Source organism: Hevea brasiliensis, chromosome 1 (assembly GCF_030052815.1).
Source record: "Hevea brasiliensis isolate MT/VB/25A 57/8 chromosome 1, ASM3005281v1, whole genome shotgun sequence".
Classification (NCBI taxonomy): Eukaryota; Viridiplantae; Streptophyta; class Magnoliopsida; order Malpighiales; family Euphorbiaceae; genus Hevea; species Hevea brasiliensis.
In genome coordinates, this window is record NC_079493.1 from 1325165 (window position 1) to 1340756 (window position 15592).

Genomic DNA, 15592 nt, shown 5'->3' on the forward strand with positions numbered 1-15592 from the left:
TTATTCATTAAACAATTGTAAAATATTTAGGTATATAAAAATAATATCTTTGCAATGGATCTCATCTGTAAAACATAGCTCACATTAGCTGATTATAAAAATAATAATGCCCCATTAGGTGCATTACTATAAATACCTGTCATCTTTAGTTAAGCCTCATTCACTTGCATGCAATTCAAGATTAGAGAGAGATAGAAAACTACAGACATGAGTTTCTTTTCCTATCTAAGTCATTTGTATCTGCTAGCTTTACTTGTGTTTTTCAAATGCATGTTTCCCTTTGCAGATTCAGCCACTCTTAGCATTGAAACTGATAAGGAGGCTTTGATCTTATTCAAGTCTCAAATAAGCCAACAATCTCTGAACCCATTGTCTTCATGGGATCAGAATAGTTCTCCTTGCAACTGGACAGGAGTTTCCTGCAACAGCCACAGAGTGGTTGGCCTCAATCTTCCCAACTTGGGACTTGATGGGTCAATTAGTCCTCATATTGGTAATCTCTCTTTTCTTCGCTCACTCCAACTTCAAAACAATAAGCTTACTGGAACACTTCCTGATCAAATTTGCAATCTTTTTCGCCTAAGAATTCTGAACATTAGTTCCAACAGCTTGCAAGGTTTGATACCATCAAACATGAGCAGATTGGCTGAGCTCAGGGTACTTGACTTGTCAATGAATAAGATTACAGGAAAAATTCCTGAAGAACTCAGCTTTCTCACCAAGCTCCAAGTTTTGAACTTCGGTCGAAATCTTTTTTCGGGTGGAATTCCATCATCAATAGGAAACATTTCATCCCTTGAGGATTTGATTGTAGGCACCAATACACTTAGTGGCCCAATTCCTAGTGACTTGAGTCGCCTTCAGAACCTGAAGGTTCTTGATCTCACGATAAATAATCTCACAGGTACTGTCCCTTCCACCATTTACAACATGTCTTCCCTAGTGTATTTGGCCTTAGCTTCAAACCAGCTGTGGGGGAAAATTCCTTTTGATGTTGGGGAAAAGCTCCCTAATCTTCTAGGCTTCAATTTTTGCTTTAATAAGTTCACTGGAACTATTCCTGGGTCTTTGCACAATCTCACAAATATTCAAATCATCAGAATGGCATATAACCTTTTAGAAGGGACAGTGCCACCAGGTCTTGGAAATCTTCCATTCCTGGAAATGTACAATATTGGTTTCAACAAGATTGTTAGTTCTGGTGACAATGGTCTTGGATTCATCACTTCTTTAACGAACAGTACCCGCCTTAAATTCCTTGCCTTCGATGGCAACCTTCTGCAGGGTATAATTCCTGAATCTATTGGCAACCTTTCCAAAGTTCTTCAAAAATTGTACATGGGAGGCAACAACTTTTATGGTACCATACCAGCTTCAATCGGTAATCTTAGTAGCTTGACCTTGCTAAATTTAAGCTATAACGCGATTACTGGTGAAATCCCAGTTGAAATTGGCAAATTAGAGAACTTGCAAATGTTGGGCTTGGCGGGAAATAGGATATTTGGTAGGATTCCAGATTCCTTAGGCAATCTTCAAAAGTTGAATAAAATTGATTTATCAGGAAATGAATTGGTAGGTGGAATATCCACTGCTTTTGGGAATTTGCATAGTGTGCTTTCACTAGACTTATCTAACAATAAGCTAAATGGAAGCATACCCAAAGAAGTTCTTAATCTCCCAAGCTTAACCACCATCTTCAATCTCTCCAACAACTTCCTAAGTGGGAATTTGCCCCAGGAAATTGGGTCCCTAGAAAGTATTGTTGCCATTGATCTCTAACAACCGCTTATCTGGCAATATTCCAAACATGATAAAAAACTGCAAGAGCTTGGAGGAATTATACATTGCCAGAAATACATTCTCAGGCCCTATTCCGGGCACTTTGGGAGAAGTAAAGGGCTTGGGAACTTTAGACCTCTCCTATAACAATCTTTCTGGCTTCATTCCTCCTGACCTCCAAAAACTACAGGCTCTTGAATCCCTGAACCTGGCCTTTAATAACCTAGAAGGAATAGTCCCCTGTGGTGGTGTGTTTACAAATCTCTCTAGAGTTCAATTAGAAGGCAACCCAAAGCTTTCCTTGAAAATTGGATGTGGGAATGCTCAAGATCATAGAAGAAAGCCTGTCAAAGTTTACGTATCTGTTGGTGTTGCTGTCATGGCAACATTGGTAGTTTTCTTTTCTATTGGTTCTTTGTTCTATATGAAAAGAAGGAGAAAGATCCCTGACAGTTCCAACTTCATAAAGGAGCAGCATCAAATGGTTTCATACCACAATCTCCGCCAAGCAACTGGGAATTTTAATGAGGAAAATTTGATTGGAAATGGGAGCTTTGGGTCTGTGTACAAAGGGTGTCTTGGAGATGGTTCTGTTGTAGCAATCAAGGTACTTGACATCAAACAGATCGGATTTCAGAAGAGCTTTCTTGCAGAGTGTGAGGCTTTAAGAAATGTGAGGCATCGGAATCTTGTTAAGCTGATTACATCCTGCTCGAGTGTGGACTTGAAAAACAAAGAATTTCTGGCTCTAGTTTACGAGTTCCTTGGTAATGGGAGCCTGGATGACTGGGTTAAGGGCAAGAGAAAGAAAGGAAATGGAGAAGGCTTGAATCTTGTGCAAAGATTAAATGTGGCTATTGATGTAGCCAGTGTAATGGATTACCTGCACCATGACTGTGAAGTTCCTGTGGTGCATTGTGATCTGAAGCCTAGCAACATTCTTCTGGATGAAGACTTGACTGCCAAGGTAGGAGATTTTGGACTGGCTAGGCTGCTGATAGAGAAAGTGGGTGATCAAACTTCAATTAGTTCCACCCATGTCCTGAAAGGTTCCGTAGGCTACATACCTCCAGGTTAGTACCTTGACTAGTTACTCCAAAACATGCAAAAGGTGCAATATTGGTAACTAATTAAATTCTTTTTTCTTTGCTTCTAATACCTACTTTTCGCAACTAATTCATTCCTTATGGATGTTTCTGTGAAATCATTTCAATGTTTTTCAAAGATTCATCAAAAACACCATTGGTTACTTATAATCATATGATGAATGCAGAGTATGGGCTTGGAGTGAAACCATCAACGGCCGGAGATACATACAGCTTTGGAGTGCTATTGCTAGAGCTGTTTACAGGGAAGAGCCCTACAGATGACACTTTGATGGGTGAACAAAATCTAGTTGGATGGGTGCAATCAGCTTTTCCTAGCAGGCTATTGCAAGTTCTGGATCCTGAGTTGCTACTGCTCATGGATAATCTTTTCCATGACGGTCGCAATATAAACCCAGAAGTTCAACAAGAATGTGTGATCACAATTCTAGGGATTGGATTATCTTGCACCATGAACTCTCCTGACAGCCGCATCAGCATAAGAAATGCTCTTCACAAGCTCAAAGCTGCAAGAAACAATCTCCTTAATCATGTTCCTACTCATCAAGCTTCCAAGTATTGAAGTATTTACTAAGATCAATAGGTTTTCCTGTTGTGAATCCTAGCATGCTTATGTCTACTGGGATTGGATAATAATGGTTATACGTTATGGGGAAAGATACTCCTTGTACAATAAGTCTTCTTGCCCTGAGCTTTACTCCGTAAAAAGTTGTATTTGTTGATTGTGATATCAACAACACTACGACATAATATTTGAGCTTTCACATCAAATAAAATTTTCATTAATAAGAATTCAATAAAAACTAAGCACGTGACATCAAACTAAATCACGGTCAAACTTTTCTCAAACACGAATTTTTATTTAGCGAAACCGACACAAAGGTTTTATTATAATCATTGATTATAATGCGACTCACCGCACAATTAATAGTTATAATAAAACCGTTATACATATATGAAAAAATTTTAAAAAAGACAAAAAAAAAATCAGATGGTTTAGAGCGTGAATGGAAATATCTAAAAAAGCCAAAAACCAAACACGTGGTTTTAATAATTCTTGCATCATGAATTGGTTGATTTGTTTTCTTTCTGCAAGTCATAAGCTTTTTCTGCTTCACGACTTGGAATTTAATTTCTTCATTTTGTCTTATCTTCTAAAGTCTAATGCTAGTATGTAAGCAAAGGAACAAAAAGTCGAAATGCAAAGCAACTATTTTGCTTTTTCAAGTCATCTGCCTGTATATACGCCAGGTGCATGGCTTTGAATCAATCAACTATACGAATTTTATAGAGGTGATCTCAATTGTCAAATGGGTCGGATTGAATCGGATGGTTTAGATAATTAAAGTCCATAAAGACAACTAATGATATCAATGTCATTCTAAAATAAAAGTGATTGAAATCAGAATTATGTGATATACAGCGAATGAGAAATCATTTGTAAAACTATAAAGTTTTGAGTTTCAATTATACTAAAAATAAATAAATAAAACTTTGATTTAGTGTTAAAACAAAACAAAATTAAAGCGTTAAGATTAAGAGTCTCAAGTTTAACTGGCATTTTTATTGGGTTTGTTGCATTAATTTTATATATGTAAATTAGTTTGGCTTTGGCTTTATTTAGCTTTGACAAATTTCATTTGTAATTAGTATGATTAACATGTTGTACTTCTATCGTACAATGAAAGGACTAACAGCAAAGTAAATCATGAGGTCCACCACCACGGCTATGCATATGTTAGGTTTAAATTTCAATCATTTGAATGGTTCTTGTTAGGTTTAAATTTCAATCATTTGAATGGTTCTTGTTGAAACCTGTGATTAATGGTTCCTATGAGAACCCAACAAGAAAATCTCCTATGGATGAATTCTTTTCAAGCAATCACTCAATTTAAAAGTTTAAGTTTGCAAGTGATGACTCTAATAATAGATTTATATTTCTCTATTATACCTTCGTACGCAAAAGCCCACTAGACTTGATACGTGAATAAACACAGACTCACTTTATTTTATGTTAAAATATTCAATTAATAAATAGGGTGGTCAGAATTCAAATTCTAATCCTTTTGGTCTAAGAGACTCTGATACCATTTTAAGGAACTACTCAATCTAAAAGTTTAAGCTTATAAATGAAGGCTCCAAGAATAATTCTATGTTTCTCTATTGCACCATCACATGTGAAAATCCACTATACTTGATGCTTGAACGAGCACAGGCCCACTTTGCCTTATGCTAAAATATTCAACTAACAAATGAGGTGGCCAAATTCAAACTCTGAACCTTTTGGTTTAAGAGATTCTAATATCATATCAACGAAATACTCAATTTAGAAGCTTAAACTTGCATATGATAGTTCCAATAATAGTTTTATATCTCTTTATTAGTCTTAAGAAATTAAAGTAGTGGAGTCTTAAATTTAAATTTCAATGGAAATTAATTATAATTTATAAATTTGATATTTCTATTTATTTTTTCTTAATATAAGTTTTAATTAAAATTCAAATATCAATTTTAACATTTTAACAAAAGAATCATAATCAAGTACATAAAAGAATTGTTTAAATTATGAAAATCCACATGAATTTGTCTTTCAAAATTAATGAGAAGAAATCCATGGCCTATGCTGATATCAATCCAATCTTAGTGCAGCCTTGAATTTTGAAAAATCAAATTTGTTCATGAAAAATTAAATGAATTCATTTTTCAAAATGAGGAAGGAGGAAATCAGTGCACCATCAATCCAATCTTGGTGATGCCTTAAATTAATTTAATCAAATTCTTTTGCATGAAAACTCACAAGAATTCAATTTTCCAAATGAGAAGAAATCCGTACACCATCAATCCAATCCCAGTGAAGCCTTAAATCTTGAACTTGAAGAATCAAGCCTGATCTAGGCAAGTCAAATAAGTGGTTTAAAGGCCACCGACATAGAGTTGTAGTATCTTCCAAAAGTCTAGCTCAAAAGTTAGGAGCTTGTTTTAAATTTTTGATAAAGCAAGGAAGCTTTTAATTACTTTTTTCATCAACTCTAAAATAGCCTGTTTGCAATGTAGGTATAATTTCTTATATGCATCTAATATAAGTTCGAACTTATATGAGAATGAGTTTAATTTCTGTTAGATTAAATATTTATATTGAAATATATATATAATTAATTAAAGTATATATATAAAGTGCACGAATCTATATATAAAAATTTAATCTAACGGTAAATACACTCATTCTCATATGAGCTCGAGCTCTTTATAAACACACCCTAATTTCTCATATTGCCAATTGTTATCTTGTTTTGTTTATTTATTGTTAGAAATATTTTCATACAAATAGTAATCTTAATGATATACTCCTTCAACTATAAAAAAATAAAAAGGCATTAGTGACGGATTGATGAATTCATCATTGATCTATGGCTTAAGTTTGTAAGTGATGAGGTTTTCAGTGATGGCTATAATATGCCGTTATATAGTCACTAATTCAAAAAATTAACTTTCAATATCAGATTTTTAATGTTGCTGAAATCCTATCGTTAAGGCATCAGTGATGAAATTTATGATGAAATTTTAGTCCATCGCTAAATATATTTTTATATTTGTGTAAATGGGGACAAAACTTAAGGAGATTGTAACAAAAGAAAAACATCAATAAGATGTTTTTGGATATTTCATTTAATCGAATTTTAATAAAATAAATTTAAATATTATGTAATTAAATTTGAAATGAATTTAAGTTTGAAAAATAATATTTATATTGAATTTAAATTAGATTTAGATTTTATGCATTAGGTATGTGTTATTTTAATTTATTTATATAAATTATTAATTAAATATAAATATATATTTTTTATAATAATATTTATAAGTTTTTAAATATTATATTTAAATAAGTCGAATTTAAATATTATTAAATTTGTAAAATATAAATCAACAATAAATATATATTTTTCTATAAATTATTAATTAAAATATGCAATTAAATTTAAATTTAAATAGACTAATTTTTATGACAACAATAGTCAATTAGGACTAAGTCAAATCTTGACTTGAGATATCAATAGTCACTTGTCAGCAAGAGCTGCTATTGCACCAAAAAAAAAGCCATCACATTAATTCCTTTCGCGTAAAATTATTGTAAGTGCTCGCCATGATTGTTATAAATACATCATCACATTTCCAACAAACTTCATCTATCTACAAACACAAACTCATAGAAATGAATCTCCTCTTCTGCCATTTACTGCAAGTTTCATTCTTCACTCTCCTAATTCTCTCTTTCAGATGCGTATTTCCCTTGTTGGAGTCTGCTGCTCTAAGCATAGAGACTGATAAGCAAGCCTTGATCTCGTTTAAGTCTCAAATAAGCTTGGAATCTTCCATTTCTCTATCTTCATGGGTCCAAAGCTCCTCCCCTTGCAACTGGACGGGAGTTTCATGCAACAGATTTGGCCAAAGAGTTGTTGGCCTCAAACTCTCCAGATTGGGACTTGTTGGCTCCATAAGTCCCTATATTGGAAATCTCTCTTTTCTTCAGTCCCTGGAGCTTCAAAACAATCAACTTACAGGAACACTTCCTGAAGAAATCTGTAATCTTTCTGGTCTTAGAGTCTTGAACATGAGTTCCAACACCTTGCAAGGTTCGATACCATCGAATGTAAGCAAGTTGACAGAGCTCAGAATCCTTGACGTGTCAATGAATCAGATTACAGGAAGAATTCCCGCGGAGCTCACCTTGCTTACCAACATCAAAACTTTGAACTTGGGGAGAAATCTTCTTTGGGGTACAATTCCACTATCTATAGGAAATATTTCGTCACTAGAGAATTTGATCTTAGGCACAAATACTCTTAGTGGCATGATTCCTAGTGATTTAAGCCATCTTAGAAACTTGAAGGTTCTTGATCTCACCATAAACAATCTCACTGGTACCGTTCTCTCCAGCATTTACAACATGTCTTCTCTAGTCGATTTGGCCTTAGCTTCCAACCAGCTGTGGGGTAAAATTCCTAGTGATATTGGAGTGACACTTCCAAATCTTTTGGTTATCAATTTATCCTTCAATAAGTTCACTGGAACAATTCCTTCATCTTTGCACAATCTCACAAATATAAAGGTTATTCGTATGGCACATACTCTTTTAGAAGGAACAGTACCGCCAGGATTAGGAAATCTTCCATTCCTGGAGATGTACAATATTGGTTTCAATAGAATTGTTAACTCTGGAGACAATGGTCTTGGATTCATCACTTCCTTAGCAAACAGCACCCATCTTAAATTCCTTGCCTTTGATGGCAACCTTCTGCAGGGTGTCATCCCGGAATCTGTTGGTAATCTTTCCAAGGATCTCTCGAAATTATACATGGGCGGCAATCATATTTATGGTTCTATACCAGCATCAATTGGTCATCTCAGTAGCTTAACGTTGCTAAATTTGAGCTACAACTCTATCACCGGTGAAATTCCAACTGAAATTGGTCAATTGGAGAATCTGCAAATGTTGGGTCTTGCTAGAAATCAAATCGCTGGAAGGATTCCGGATTCCCTTGGTAATCTTTTGAAGTTAAACCAAGTTGATTTATCAGGAAATAAATTGGTGGGGAGAATACCCACTACTTTTGGGAATTTCCATAGTCTTCGTTCCATGGACTTATCCACCAACAAGCTCAATGGAACCATACCTAAAGAAATTCTCAGTCTCCAAAGCTTGAGTCTGATCTTGAACCTGTCTAACAAATTGAATGGGAATTTGTCAGAAGAAATTGGGCTTCTAGATAGTGTTGCTACCATTGACCTCTCAAACAACCATTTATCAGGTAATATTCCTGATTCACTCAAAAACTGCAAGAGCTTGGAGGAATTATACATTACCAGAAATGCATTCTCAGGCCCTATTCCAAGCTCCCTAGGAGAAATTAAAGGACTGGAAATTCTAGACCTTTCCTATAACAATCTTTCTGGCTCCAAATCATATGTTACCATGGTCTATGAGGTTCATAAAATGATTTAGAGAAATCATTTATGGTAAGAAAGAGTTCTGATGATATTAAGAGTTGATATCATGTCTCATTGCCAATTAGTGATGAGCCTAGTAAGTCACACACATACACAAGTTATCACCTATTTAAATATGATTTAATTAATTAATTAAAGAGTTTAATTGATTAATTAAATAGATTTGGTTTGCAATAAAATTGCAAAGTCCCTAGCATGACTTGAAACCAAATCTAGATTATTGGATGTGTAGTATAAATTAAATTTATATTTAAAGTGTTTAAATATGAATTTAATTGATGAGAAATTAATTAATAGAGATTAATTAATTAATTTATATTTGATATAAATTAATTAGAAGAAGAAAATAATTATTTTGGGTTAAGAACTCAAAATTAAGACACAGGGGCATTTTGGTCATTTTGTAGTGTGACACGTGGCACCATGAGATGGTGACACATGGCATAACACATAAGCTTGCCAAATATTTTTAATCATGTAAGATGATTAAAATCAAGATTAAATATAGGTTTGACACTTGGCACAATGTGATTGGGTCACTTAAACCTAGAGCTAATCAAAAGGTGACATGTGGCTAGGGTTTAATGTGTTAACCTAGCTATTTAAGTGGGGTTATGAAAAGAAAACATAACCAGCAGCCTCTCCTCTCATATGTCACGCCACTTTGAGCCTCTCCAGCTGTTTCTCTTCATCTCTCATCAATTCAAAGAGATTAGCCATCAATCTCTTGAATTAAGAACACTAGAAATTGTTTCTAGTGTCCTGTTTACATCTCTAATCTCTTAAAAGGCAGAACTTGAATTTCTAATTAATAGAAAAGACTTTAGAAGCTGTTCAAGGGCTGCCATAGGTGTTCTTGGTGTGGACAAGCTAGAGGGATATTATTAGTCATTTTTAGCTAATTTTATTAGTTAATTAGTTAGTTTTTCATAATTGTCGATTTTGGATTAATTTGTAATTTTTACTTTGTTTTGTAGGAAAAATGGTGCTTTTGAAGGACTAAAGAGAATTTTGCCATTGAGGAGTGTCTTCTACAGCAAAAAGATGTCAAAAACAAGTTTTCAAGCTGAAATATGCATTGACCAAACTGTGCATAACTTGCCGCATAAGCTATGCAGATCTGCATAAGGAGAAAGATCACTGTTCCAGAACCAGCCGAAATGTGCATAAGGAGACTGCATAGCTTATGCACATTCTCGCCTCCCTTATGCACATTCACGAAATTGTGCATAACCTATGCACCAAGTCATGCAGCTTCGCATAAGTGACCCAGAACCAGTGAATCAGATAAGGGATCGCATAACTTATGCGATCCCATGAAGAGTTCATTAATGAGTCGGGAGATTCCCTCAAATAATTCCTCCTAGAACATACCATTTTAGGGCTCCATGTCAGAAAATGCTATAAATAGTCCCATTTTCTCAATTTAGAAGGGAGGCAAGGAGAAAAGAAGAAGAGGAGATGAGAGGCAGAATTTGAGGAGTCATTTTCACCTTCCACACCATTTTTAACCAAGATTTGCAGATTTCTTCCTTCCTTTACATTTTTCTACATTTCTAGTGTTTAATTTCTTACCTCTTAGCTTAGATTAAAGCTTTATTTCCATTTAAACTCATCATATCTTGTAAGCATTATGGATAGTGAGTAGTTTACTTTTGATTCTGGAGTAAGGGATGTAATATTTTAGTTATTTTTGTGGATTTGAACTGGGTTAGTCCCAATTTAATGAATTTATGAGGTTTAATCCATTTCTTGTGTGCTTATTCACATGCTTAATGAAGGGCCCCATTAAGTTATGTTCTTAATCCTTGGTTGAAGCACCGAAAGGAGAAAACCAAGTGATAGTTAATCAAGAAATTGGACTTAATTAACTTAGATCTAGAAATAGTGAGTAAAGCTTTATTTCCATTTAAACTCATCATATCTTGTAAGCATTATGGATAGTGAGTAGTTTACTTTTGATTCTGGAGTAAGGGATGTAATATTTTAGTTATTTTTGTGGATTTGAACTGGGTTAGTCCCAATTTAATGAATTTATGAGGTTTAATCCATTTCTTGTGTGCTTATTCACATGCTTAATGAAGGGCCCCATTAAGTTATGTTCTTAATCCTTGGTTGAAGCAATCAAAGGAGAAAACCAAGTGATAGTTAATCAAGAAATTGGACTTAATTAACTTAGATCTAGAAATAGACTAAGGGTTAAGAGGGTTTTAATAGATTGATTAAAGAACCTAATGGGTCTTGATTAATTTTAACTCCACGAAAGTAGGATTAAGTTAATTAAGGCACTCTTTGTCTCACTCGAAAGAGTTTTCAAAGGATTTTAGAATTAATCTCCTTTAAACCCATAAATTTCATGGATTGGGCTAGCTAGGGAAAATCCCAAAATAGCTTGAATATGAAATCTCGAACTCCGTAATCGCTTTATTACCATTGTTAATTTCTAATCGAATTTAGTTACTTGCCATTTTGAATATTGCCATATTTGAATTTGCTTTATTTTAATTTGATGCAAATTTAGTTAAATCATTACATAGTTGAATAGATTATTAATTTTGCATATATAGATTTCATACTCCAATACCCATCAATTTATTACTTTAATTTCAAAAATAGTCCAAATTAGTTAGCATTTTTTATATCAAAAATTCAATCATTAACACAACTCCTCGTGGGAACGATATCTTTTCTATATTACTTGTACGACCCGTGCACTTGCGGTAGGGACACATCAAGTTTTGGCGCCGCTGTCGGAGTTGTTTGTTTAAGATTGAATTCTTGATTATTTTAGTTGTTTTTTAGTTTTATCTCTGTTATCTTTTCATTTTGTGTTTGTTTGTTCTTTTTCAGGTACTCTTAATCTTTTATGAGAAGAGCTAGAAGCACAAGTGATACATCCTTATTATTCAACCACAAATTGAGAAATTTTGTAAGGCCAACAAGAAAGAAACCAGAAAAGAAAAGAAGCCTTGATAGAAACTGAATTAGAAGCGGACATGGTGATGAAAGAATTAGAATTGGTGTTGGTAATGCCTGGAAATGGTCAAAATAATGAAAATGCAGCCCATGGTGAAGAGGTAGTAAATGCTAATCTTTAGGGAAGTATGATGGATCATGCTTTTCCTCGCTTTGATGACTTGAGAGAGAGCATAGCAAGACCAAGAATTGATGTAAATAGTTACAAGATGGATTTTGGAGTTCTTAAAATGATTCAGAATTCTCAATTTGGAGGACATCCTTCTGAAAATCCACACACACATCTGAAGAAGTTTGCTATGATTTGTGACATGCAAAAACAACCTGGAGTATCTGATGATGCAGCAAGGCTAAAATTGTTTCCATTCTCTTTGAAAGATAGAGCATTGGATTGGCTTGATTCTTTACCTCACAACTCAATTACAAATTGGGAGCAGCTCACTGATGTATTTCTTGCCCAATACTTTCCACTGAAAAACTCAAGAGTTGAGGAATCAAATGATTGCTTTTAGACCAAGAGAAGATGAGACTCTTTATGAGTCATGGATGAGATGGAAGGAGTTGGAGAGACAATGTCCACATCATGCCATTCCTAAATGGATGATAAACCAGAATTTTTACACAAATGTCACTCCTGCTATCAGAGGAATCATTGATGCTCAAACTGGAGGGGAATTCATCATTAAGCATGAAGATGAAGCTTATGAGTTATTAGAGAAAATAGCAAAGAACAGTCATCTATGGAGTAGTCCAAGAGGGTCAACTCCAACTCAAAAAAGGCAAGTTCTTTGGAATGTATGAGCTTGATCCATTCAACATGATCAATGCCAAATTTGATGCACTCACTAATGTCCTTGCTAAGAAAATGGAGGATTTAAGTATGCTAGTCGGTTCATCATCATGCTCGGAAGTTCTCAACAAGTTACTTATGCGAAGGAACAATGAGTCGTGGAGTAGATTATCCTTCATATGCTTGGAGGAATCATCCCAATTTTTCATGGGAGAATCAGAAAATCAAGCTTTAACTCGTAACTTTCCATTACAACAACAAGAGCATCAATACCAACAACCTAGGCAACCACCACCTAGTTTTCAAAGAAAAGAATGCAAATCGCACCTTTACCAAGACAAAGAAGAACAAAGTTCCACCACAGAGGCTTTATTACAACAAATTCTTGCTAATCAAATTAAGCGTGATGAAGAGTTGAGAGAGATGAAAGCAAGGCTGGAACAAATGCAAACACACAATAGGATCTTTGGAAAATCGATTGCACAACAAGCATGCTCATCAAGTACCAATTCTATGGGGAAACTTCCTAGTCAAACAGAAAATCCAAGGGAGCAATGTCATGCCATCACACTGAGGAGTGGTAAAATAGTGCATAATGAGAAGAGTGAAAAAGTTGAAAATAGAGAAAATGAGGAATATTTTGAGGAGATGAAAAACAAAAGAGTGAAAAGGGAGTGCAAGAAAAGGTAAAGAGGAGGTTGGAGAGAAAGAAGAGAAATATATACCTCCAGAGCCTTACAAGCCATGACTTCCCTTTCCACAGAGATTTCAAAAGCCAAGCTTGATAAGCAATTTGGGAAGTTCTTAGAGGTTTTGAAGAAGCTATATATAAATGTGCCCTTTATCGATGCTCTTTCCCAAATGCCTTCTTATGCTAAGTTTTGAAAGAAATTCTCTCAAACAAAAGAAGACTTGAAGATTATGAGATCAGAGCCTTAATCGAGGAATGCGTGCTATCCTCCAAAGGAAACTTCCTCCAAAGCTCAAGGATCCAGGGAGTTTTTCAATTCCATGCCACATTGGGGAATCATGTTCTGTAAAAGCTTTATGTGATTTAGGGGCTAGTGTTAGCCTTATGCCCCTCTCCATTTATGAGAAGCTCAATATGGGAGATCTTAAGCCAACCCACATTTCTCTTCAGTTAGCTGACAGATCAATTAAGTATCCTGAAGGGATTTTGGAGAATGTGCCTCTGAAGGTTGGGAAATTCTATATACCTGTTGACTTTGTCATCTTGGACATGGAAGAGGATTCTAATATCCCAATCATTTTGGGGAGGCCTTTCCTAGCTACAGCTGGTGCTTTGATTGACGTGAAAGGTGAAAAGCTTACTCTCAGAGTCGGAGAGGATCATTTAGTCTTCAACATTGGCAATGATAAGAAGAAGCAGCATGAAGATGTAGACTCTTGTTTGAGAATTGATATAGTTGATGAGTTAGTAAAAGAGCACTTTAGAAAGAGCTATCCGAAGGCTTCTCTTGAAAGTTGTCTTATCCATGAAGGGAGTATCAATGATGAAAATCCAAAAGAGGCTGCATTTGCACAAGATTTGAATAGTAATCCACCTTGTCCTATGGCACCAATCTTTCAAGTTGAGCAAGTGGAGAAAAGTGAAGTAAAACAACCATCTTTCAAAGAAAAAGATGCACCAAAGGTTGTCAAGAAAGAAATGGTCGGATTTTTAGACAAAGCAACAAGGATCTTCTCATGTGATGGAAAGAAAATGAAGTATAGATTCATTGAAGCACCTATTGGAAACAGAGGCAACAAATTCCAATTTCAGCCACCATGAAACATGAAAAGAGTCTAGCTAAGGACTATAAATTAGCGCTCTTGGGAGGCATCCCAAGTCCTTTTATTTTGCTTTTGTTGATTTACTTTCATTTTCATTAATTTTGTTTTTATCTTAAATTTCCTCAAATTCAATTTTTGACATTATTAAATCTTGTCCCTTGTAGATGTATATCAATGAAGAAATTTGGTGAACTATTGGGAGCCGCAATCAAGTTATTGCAGAGGAAAATGCAATCTGCGAGAAAAGGAAAAGTCTGCAGCAGATAGATTCATCCTTGAGCTGCAACTGGTTTATGCAGAGAGGAAGAAGAAATTGCAGCAAAGAGGGTGTTTGCAGCAGATGGCTTGTGTTTTTGGTGAGGTTGGGTGTGAGACTTTTAAGTATGTGTGATTTTAATCTTAATATGGTGGTAAGTGAGTCATTTTTGCAGTTTTGAGCTTCTTTGGGTTGTAGGATTCAAGGTAAAAATGCTGCATTTTCTTGGCAAAACTTGGAGACTTCATTTCATCATTTGTGGTTAGATGCAACTTCATGCAAATTTTATGGAGTTTTATGTGCTAAATGTTGATTTGCAGAATTTGTCTTAAAATGGCATAGTTCTCAAAGGTCTTTTATGTAGGATCCATTTTTACATGCTTGTGTGATGCCTTTTTGATATACTTTGTATATATTGATGTGTTTTTTGTGAAACTTCTCATGGTTTATGCTTCATGGAATTATATTTCCTCATTCTAGGGTATTTTTCACACTTGCAATCCATGTTCTATTGCATTCTTGATCTTGCTAACTTATGCATAAGCAACTGCATAGCTTATGCAATCCTGCATAACCACAATTCTTGCCATTTTCCACCTTTATTGCAAGTGCATAAGGAGAGTGCATAGCTTATGCACTTCTGCATAACCTCATTTTGTCAAATTTCATATCTGTCAAAACTTGCATAAGGTGAGTGCATGACTTATGCACATTTGCACAACTTCAAATTCTGCATTTTCTCTCTCCGAAATGCGCATAAGCAAAGTGCATAACCTATGCACTACGCATAACCAAAACTCGAATTTCCAGTGCCGAGGGGTGCATAAGCAGAGTGCATAACCTATGCACTTCTGCATGACCAGAAACCCAGAAAAATCAAACTTG

The 15592-nt window shown here is 34.9% G+C and overlaps 1 non-coding gene and 1 pseudogene across 1 annotated transcript; one reads left to right on the top strand and one right to left on the bottom strand.

Moving 5' to 3' along the window:
- The first annotated feature begins 207 nt into the window (after nt 1–207).
- Nucleotides 208–14642, top strand: LOC131182903 (probable LRR receptor-like serine/threonine-protein kinase At3g47570; annotated as a pseudogene).
- Nucleotides 12350–12457, bottom strand: LOC131169792 (small nucleolar RNA R71). The gene has a single exon (XR_009140703.1). It is a non-coding gene; the product is annotated as a small nucleolar RNA R71 (small nucleolar RNA).
- Nucleotides 14643–15592: the final 950 nt, after the last annotated feature.